This window comes from Engraulis encrasicolus, unplaced genomic scaffold (genome assembly GCF_034702125.1).
Source record: "Engraulis encrasicolus isolate BLACKSEA-1 unplaced genomic scaffold, IST_EnEncr_1.0 scaffold_39_np1212, whole genome shotgun sequence".
Lineage (NCBI taxonomy): Eukaryota > Metazoa > Chordata > Actinopteri > Clupeiformes > Engraulidae > Engraulis > Engraulis encrasicolus.
The window spans coordinates 799,797-807,318 of record NW_026945698.1 but is presented as its reverse complement, the minus strand read 5'-3'; positions in this window follow the sequence as shown (position 1 = coordinate 807,318).

The following is a 7,522-nucleotide window of genomic DNA, read 5'->3' as shown; positions in this document are numbered from 1 at the left end:
AAAGTGTAAGGCTTTAACACTTAAGTTCATGTACCTATTATAGAGTGGTAGAACACAAGAGGTGGGGTGCACCTATTCTAAAGTTATCACATTACAGAAAATAATCTATTGTGGTGGTGGCAGACACAGTTTGGGCAAAACCATAACATATGCATCACTTCATTTGATAACATGCCAATAATGTTTAATACTTTTCAATGGTATTTTGTGAGTGTTAATTATATGCAATGCCAAAATATTTTTGTAGAAAAATATGTATTTTCTTATAAACACTATCTTAGTTGGCCATTTTGAAAATGTGTTTTTTCCCACAATGCCTCAATTTCTAATATTAATGAGCACATCAAGAAGTAAATGTGTACCAGTTTCCATGGTTTTCCCAAAATTGCCTGAAGGATTAATTAAAATGCGTTTGCCATATTTGATTTGGAAGCCATCTTGAAATTTAAACTTTTTTGCAAAGTATCGAGTTCTTTTATCAATCAAAATATGAAAAAGTAACTGTGCACACATTTCCATGCCTTTACTACAAACTGTCAGGTAGCTTCATTAATATGGGTTGGCCATAATGGATGTGGCGGCCATCTTGAAAATACAGCATTTTTAGCAATGCCTCCAATGGTAATATTTATCAGCATATCAAGAATGATATGTGTACCAATTTTCATGCTTTTAATACCAAGTGTCAAGAAGATTCATTAATATGGGTGGGCCATATTGGATTTGGCGGCCATCTTGAAAATGCTAAATTTTTCGCAACGCCTCCAATGCTAATATTAATCAGCATATCAAGAAGGATATGTGTACCGATTTTCAGGATTTTACTACCAAATATCAGGTAGATTCATTAATATGGGTTGGCCATATTGAATTTGGCGGCCATCTTGAAAACGATGCATTTTTAGCGACGCCTCCAACGCTAACATTAATCAGCATATCAAGAAGGATATGTGTACCAATTTTCATGCTTTTACTCAAAAGTGCACGATAAGGCCCTTTTGTGTGTCCCATCCGCTGAACTATTTTCTTTTAGCGCATTCACTGCAAGGTCAAAGCTTCCAGAGGCACTGAGTGTCAGGCCTAAGTAGTTATATGATAATGAATGTTCTAGGGCGGTGTCTCCTAGAGTGAAAAGGTGTCTGGTTGCCTGCAGTCTGGGTTTTTTCTGGAAGATCACAATCCTTGTTTTTGCCAAGTTAACTGTCAGGGCCCAGTTCTGACAGAAATGCTCTAGAGTCTCCAGGTGCTGTTGTAGCCCTTCTTTTGTGGGCGACAGCAGCACCAGATCATCTGCAAAGAGCAGGAATTTAACTTCCATGTTGTTTAGGGGGAGTCCAGGGGCTGTAGATTGTTCCAGTTGCACCGCTAACTCATTAATATAGATATTGAACAAAGCAGGACTCAAACTACAGCCCTGTCTCACCCCGCGCCCTTGAGTGAAGTAGTCTGTTCTGCCATTATTAATTTTTATGGCACATTTGTTGTCCGAATACATGCTTTTGATTAAGTCGTATGTTTTACCCCCTACACCACTTTGCAATATTTTGTAAAACAGTCCATCAAGCCAGATTGAATCAAACGCTTTTCTAAAGTCGACAAAACAGGCAAACATTTTGTTTTTGTTTTTTTGGAGAACATGTTTGTTGATTAGGGTGTGTAGGGTGTAAATATGGTCAGTAGTACGGTGTTTTGGTAGGAATCCAATTTGACTATTACTCAAGACATTGTGTTTGATAAGGAAGGACTGTATACGGGCGTTTAGAATACAGCAGAAAACCTTCCCCAGGTTACTGTTCACACAGATGCCTCGGTAGTTGTTGGGGTCGAATTTGTCTCCACTCTTGAATATTGGGGAAATAAGCCCCCTGTTCCAGACCTCAGGAAAACAGCCAGCTTGGAGAGTAAGGTTAAATAGTTTCAAAAGCACCCTATGCAGCTCAGAAGTGCTGTGTTTCAGCATTTCAGTTCTGATGTTGTCAGGACCGCATGCTTTTTTAGATTTCAGTTTGTGGAGTGTGTCCAGTAATTCATCTAATGTGATTTCATAGTCAAGAGGGCTGTGATTATCTTTTATAATCTTTTCTAGAGAGTGTAATTTTTCTTTGATGATTTGTTGGCCAATTGTGAGATTATTTGGTATAATGTTTTCATACAGGCTTTCAAAGTATGTTTTCCATATTTCTCCATCTTTCAGCGGTGTTTCTTGCCTTTGTTTTGGGTTCAGGCTATTCCATTTTTCCTAAAATTGATTTTCCCTTATGGAGTTTTCGATTTCTGCAAGGGTTTCATCATAGTGTTTTTCTTTTTTTTTTTTTTTCGAATTATGGATTTATACTCTTTCAGTTTTTTGCAATAACTCTCTCTAATTTCAGCTTTATGTGGTTGTCTATATTTTTGATTTGACAGTTGTCTGACATGCTTTCGCTTCGCTTCACAGTCCTTATCAAACCATTTCTCTTTTTTGGGTTTACTTTTATGTTTTAGGTTTCTTTTCCGTAGGTTTGCTTTTGTTGCAATATTGTGGTATAGTAAAGTGACTTTACTTATTGCCCGATTGACGTCAGATTGATTTGGTTCGAATTTGGTCAGAAGAAAATGATTAATATTGTTAGTGATTTCAATTGAGTTTGCTGCATTAATGAATTCAGTTTCACTGCCATTTGTCCATTTGTATGGTGGATTGAGTTCAACCAGTTTCTTTGTAACTGCTGTTGTGTTTTTTGTTCTTTTAAGGAAGACATTGATTTGGCAGTGATCTGAAAGTGGTAGCTGTGGTCTTACAGTGAATGCGTTTATGGAGCTGGGGTCCATGTCAGTAATTGCATAGTCCACTACACTAGACCCAAGAGGTGAGCAATAAGTGAACCGGCCTAATGAGTCCCCTTTCATCCTACCATTAAGGAAGTACAGGGCCCAGGCCTCGACAGAGATGCACTAACTCTCTACCATTTTTATTCGTGACAGGATCAGGGTTGTGTCTTGATTTTTTAAATGGATTTTCCAAATTTGGTAGCATAATAAATGCATCATCTTTCTCATCTATGTCAATGATTTCATTTTCTAGGCCTGTTCTGGCATTGAAGTCTCCACATAGCAACACACTTCCCTGGGCCTGGTAATGGTTGCATTCATGGTTGAGTTTGTTAAAGAACTCTTCATTGTAGTATGGTGATTCTGCTGGTGGGGCGTATATGGCACATATATACACTGTAAAACATTGCAGCCTCGCTTAGTTAAAACCACTTACTAGGTCTCTTCAACACAATGACCTCTGATAAGTCCTCAATATTTAACTTAAGTGAGGAAGTTTTTTCTCTAATACAACTTACACATGCCTATTGTGTTGATTATTTGATAGTTCTGGCAGATTTGAAGTGTTGAATGAACTTAGGTTGGCAAGTCAGCCGTTGAAAAAAAGAAAGAGAGGGAAAGGCGGGAATATTTAACTCTGAGAAATCCATTGAGTTGAAGTTCCATGGTTTGGTTGAACTTGGTTTTGAAAGTCAAAGGTTTGAATGGAAATAACCGCGAATCAGTGGGGGTGGGGCTAAACAACATGCATGCAGCATGAAGTTGGAACGTCTGTTTGCTGAATGCTGAGTCAAATAAGCCGGCCCTGAAGAATGGAAATGGTTTACTAATAGCTTAATAACACCGCGAAACTCGATTCTCGGGCAAAAATAAGAAATCACAGCTGCACCGAAGCGCGGAAGAAGACAGCCGTCGTTAGCAATGGAATTAAGGACCTCAACACCAACCGTCAAATGCTCCAAAGGGACTGGATTTAACTCGCACTCTCCATGGCGATTGAGCCACATCCAGTCTTTGACCGGTAAGTTAAACTATTTTTAATTGTCAGAATCAGTGATGTAACATGTGCCTATCGGTTAAACTGAAGCCCAAAAGGATACATTTTTTAAAAATATCTCTGGTATGGTGGGCTCACTAGCCTAACACTAGCTATGTTGCGCACAAAATATGAAATGTTTAATGTAGGAGAAACCGGTCATGAACGAAATGGTAATTGCTTATTTCAAATGGCAGGTTATCCACATTTCATGAGTTTGTAGTTCCAAATGGCCAATCGTCAGATTGCTATGCTACATGGTTGTGTAATTGTGTCCGAACACCCAGCGTTGTGAAAGGGGACCTCATCGGAACATGTTTTACGCACCGTTTTTTACACGGCATTAGAACTAGGCCTACCATTTAAAAAGTCACCCTGTGGAATTTTATTCAGACTACCTCAAAGGAAATCTCGGTGAATAATCTTGGCTGTTTATTTACTTCATTTTAATCGAAGTCAAACTCAGACAGGCCTACTGCTGAAGGACATTATTGGCTATTTTAAACATGTCAGTTAACCATTGCGGCAATGTGCCTTTTGAAGCGATGCTTTCAGCGTTCAATGCTATAACACATTCGGTAGACAACATAGTCAAGAGGAAAAGCGTGTAAAAACTTAATATTACAAGAGAACTATTGTGTGTTTTAACTACAGGGTGCTTCATGCTTCTACCAACGGATGATGGGGTCTGACAATAGAGCTGATGGGAACATTCTCACCGAAGAGGAAGAAGAAGATTCTGAACTACATTGAGGCCATGGAGTGTGTTTAATGAGTAATACAGGTACATCTGTCTAATGAATGTGGCATATAATGTATTCTGTTATTTGAGCAATATAACCCACATTAATTAGCTGTTCTCATTCATATTCATTCACATAAACTTCAATCCCCAGTTGTTTTTATGTCTCCATCTCTTATACATTATTCTTTTCTTTCCTGTTATTTATCTGCTTCAGCTAACGGTGTTCCACAAGACTGCTACCACAGACCTTCATGGGACCTATCCATTCTTTCTGGGTTGGCTTGAGGTTCTTCAGAGAGAAACTGAAAACAGGTAGGTAGCCTACTGTACTCTAGTGACTGTATGGAATGTAATTATGTTCTATGCTGTGTTTTTCTATCAATATGTACAGAGATTGTGATTCAATGTAATACGTACTATTCATCTACATTCTCCTGTTTTTGCAGGACACAGACCTAAAGCAGAGGACAACAGCTCTACATTGACTCAGAGCAATCCTCCAGTACGACGTAAGACTTTACAAATACTTTCCTAAACCTGTATAAATGTAACTGATGCACAAGCAACTGTGGTAGGGGATTTGTCTACTTATGCCAGGATTGACACCTCTGGTGAACATTCATGCTGTTATACTATTGACTAATAACACATTGTTTAATTGCCCATTGTGTGTGTGTGTGTGTGTGTGTGAGAGAGAGAGAGAGAGAGAGAGAGAGAGAGAGAGAGAGAGAGAGAGAGAGAGAGAGAGAGAGATGGCAGTAATGTTACACTAGTAGTTTGGATTCAAGGTAATCCTAATCACTTACAACTACACTCACCTGTTTTTGCAGGACACAAACCAAAACTACTGCACAGCTCTACATCAACTCCCACGCTTTCAAGAGGATTCCTGCAGTATGCTGTAAGTCTTCATATTTACAAATGCTTTCCTAATTTAGGTCGTTCTCTTGTCTAACAACAGTTATAGTCCACCCATATACTGTGTGTGTGTGTGTGTGTGTGTGTGTGTGTGTGTGTGTGTGTGTGTGTGTGTGTGTGTGTGTGTGTGTGGAAATAATGCACACACTTTACATCGTTAAGTAGGTGTTAATTAAATATCATGTGACTGTTTAGTCACCATCTATTCTCAAACTGACATCCACTCTAATCCAGGCACTAGTGGCAGCACACTTTACCACATACAACTCTATTTGTAATATTATGCATTCATTTGGAATTGCTGCATTCACTTCCAAGGACTGTTGCAGGTCTCACAGTGTAAACCTAAAGACATATTTTTGAGAATAGACAGAACTGTTAGATGATGTCTGTGCACATTTTCTTACACTTTGAAGAAAAAAAACAATGCACACATACAGTATTTTGGTTTAAAGTGTTTCGGGACACCCTGTTTATGTGTGTGTGTGTGTGTGTGTGTGTGTGTGTGTGTGTGTGTGTGTGTGTGTGTGTGTGTGTGTGTGTGTGTGTGTGTGTGTGTGTGTGTGTGTGTGTGTGTGTGTGTGTGTGTGATGGCAGTAATGTTTCACACATAAGTATATATTTTTTTCTTATTTTTATCTTTTCAGGTTCATGGTGAAGACCAGCTTGAGACTGATAGGGATGCAAGTTGGACTGCTTATCAAAGACAAAGGCCAGCTACAAGTTTTCATCATTCATCACAAGGTCGACATCATTCATCTCAAAGGGGGCATGGCAACTGGCTAGTTGGGCTCAATGTGAAGAAAAAGACTGAATCTTTTGTGTGTTCGCAAAACATGGACTGTTGACCACACAGTGTTTTGGACTTGTACTACGTCATGTACTGTACTCTTTTCAATGACATCACACTAGGTATTGGTAAAACGGTCCCTGGAGTAATATTTGAATTAGATTCCTAAGGGCCCAGAAGTCATGGATGAGGGTACTGATGTATGGTTACAGATTCAAACCTGCAAGATTAAGCTTAATGCCCAATAGACCACAGCTCTGTACAGTACATTTTCTTCTACATAAATCCTTTCTCCCTCCATCAGTCTTACCAAAACATAATGTTTTCTTACTGCAACCCCAATTTCTCCCGTGCCCTGTTTGGCTAGCTGATTTGTCATGAATTTTGGTGGTATAAGGTAGTAACCATCTGTGTATGTATTAATATGTGAAATTGAACTTGAACAACAAATATGTAGTTGAATTCACGTTTTGACTTATAATTTCAAGGCAGCAGGGGAACTTGGTTTTGGTAGTCTTTTTTGAATGTACTATACAAGTTAAAATAAATTTGGAATTTCAATCATATATCACATGATGTCTATCATTGTGTTATTTAAACTTTCCATCTGAAGGTGAAGTGATTTGTAATGGCTTTTTAATTCAGCTTACACTATCAATTTCATTGAACAATTGCTACAAAGTCCAATCAATTTTGACGACTAAGAACATTATGTTAAGACAACAACAACATTGTAGTTGGATCAACTTTATAGACTTTGATTTCTGAGTTGATACAAAAATAATCCTGAAGTTCAGTTAACTTGCAAACTTAAGGCAGCAGGGGAACTTGGATTTGGAAGTCAAACTGGCTTGAAATGTTTTACAGTGTAGATATGTGTCATTTTTATCATTTGCAATGCCTTTGTTCAATTTTAGCCATATGTGAGTGGGTCCTCTTTTTACAGTATGTAAATAGGGTGAAAGGTATTCCCTGATCCAAATTATGACCACCCCTGAATCTCTGCCACGTGTTATGCTTTTGTTTTTAAAGGATGGTAAGATAATTTCATAATACCCGGAGGGACAGTGAGTAATAGCGTCTGCTCTGCACCAAGTCTCTAACAAAACAATGATATCGTGGTTTTTGATATTCAATAAGAAATCTGGATTAAGGCTTTTTGCTCCAAAAGTTGTTGAATAAAGTCCCTGGATATTCCAGGAACTTACAGAGAATGATTTTA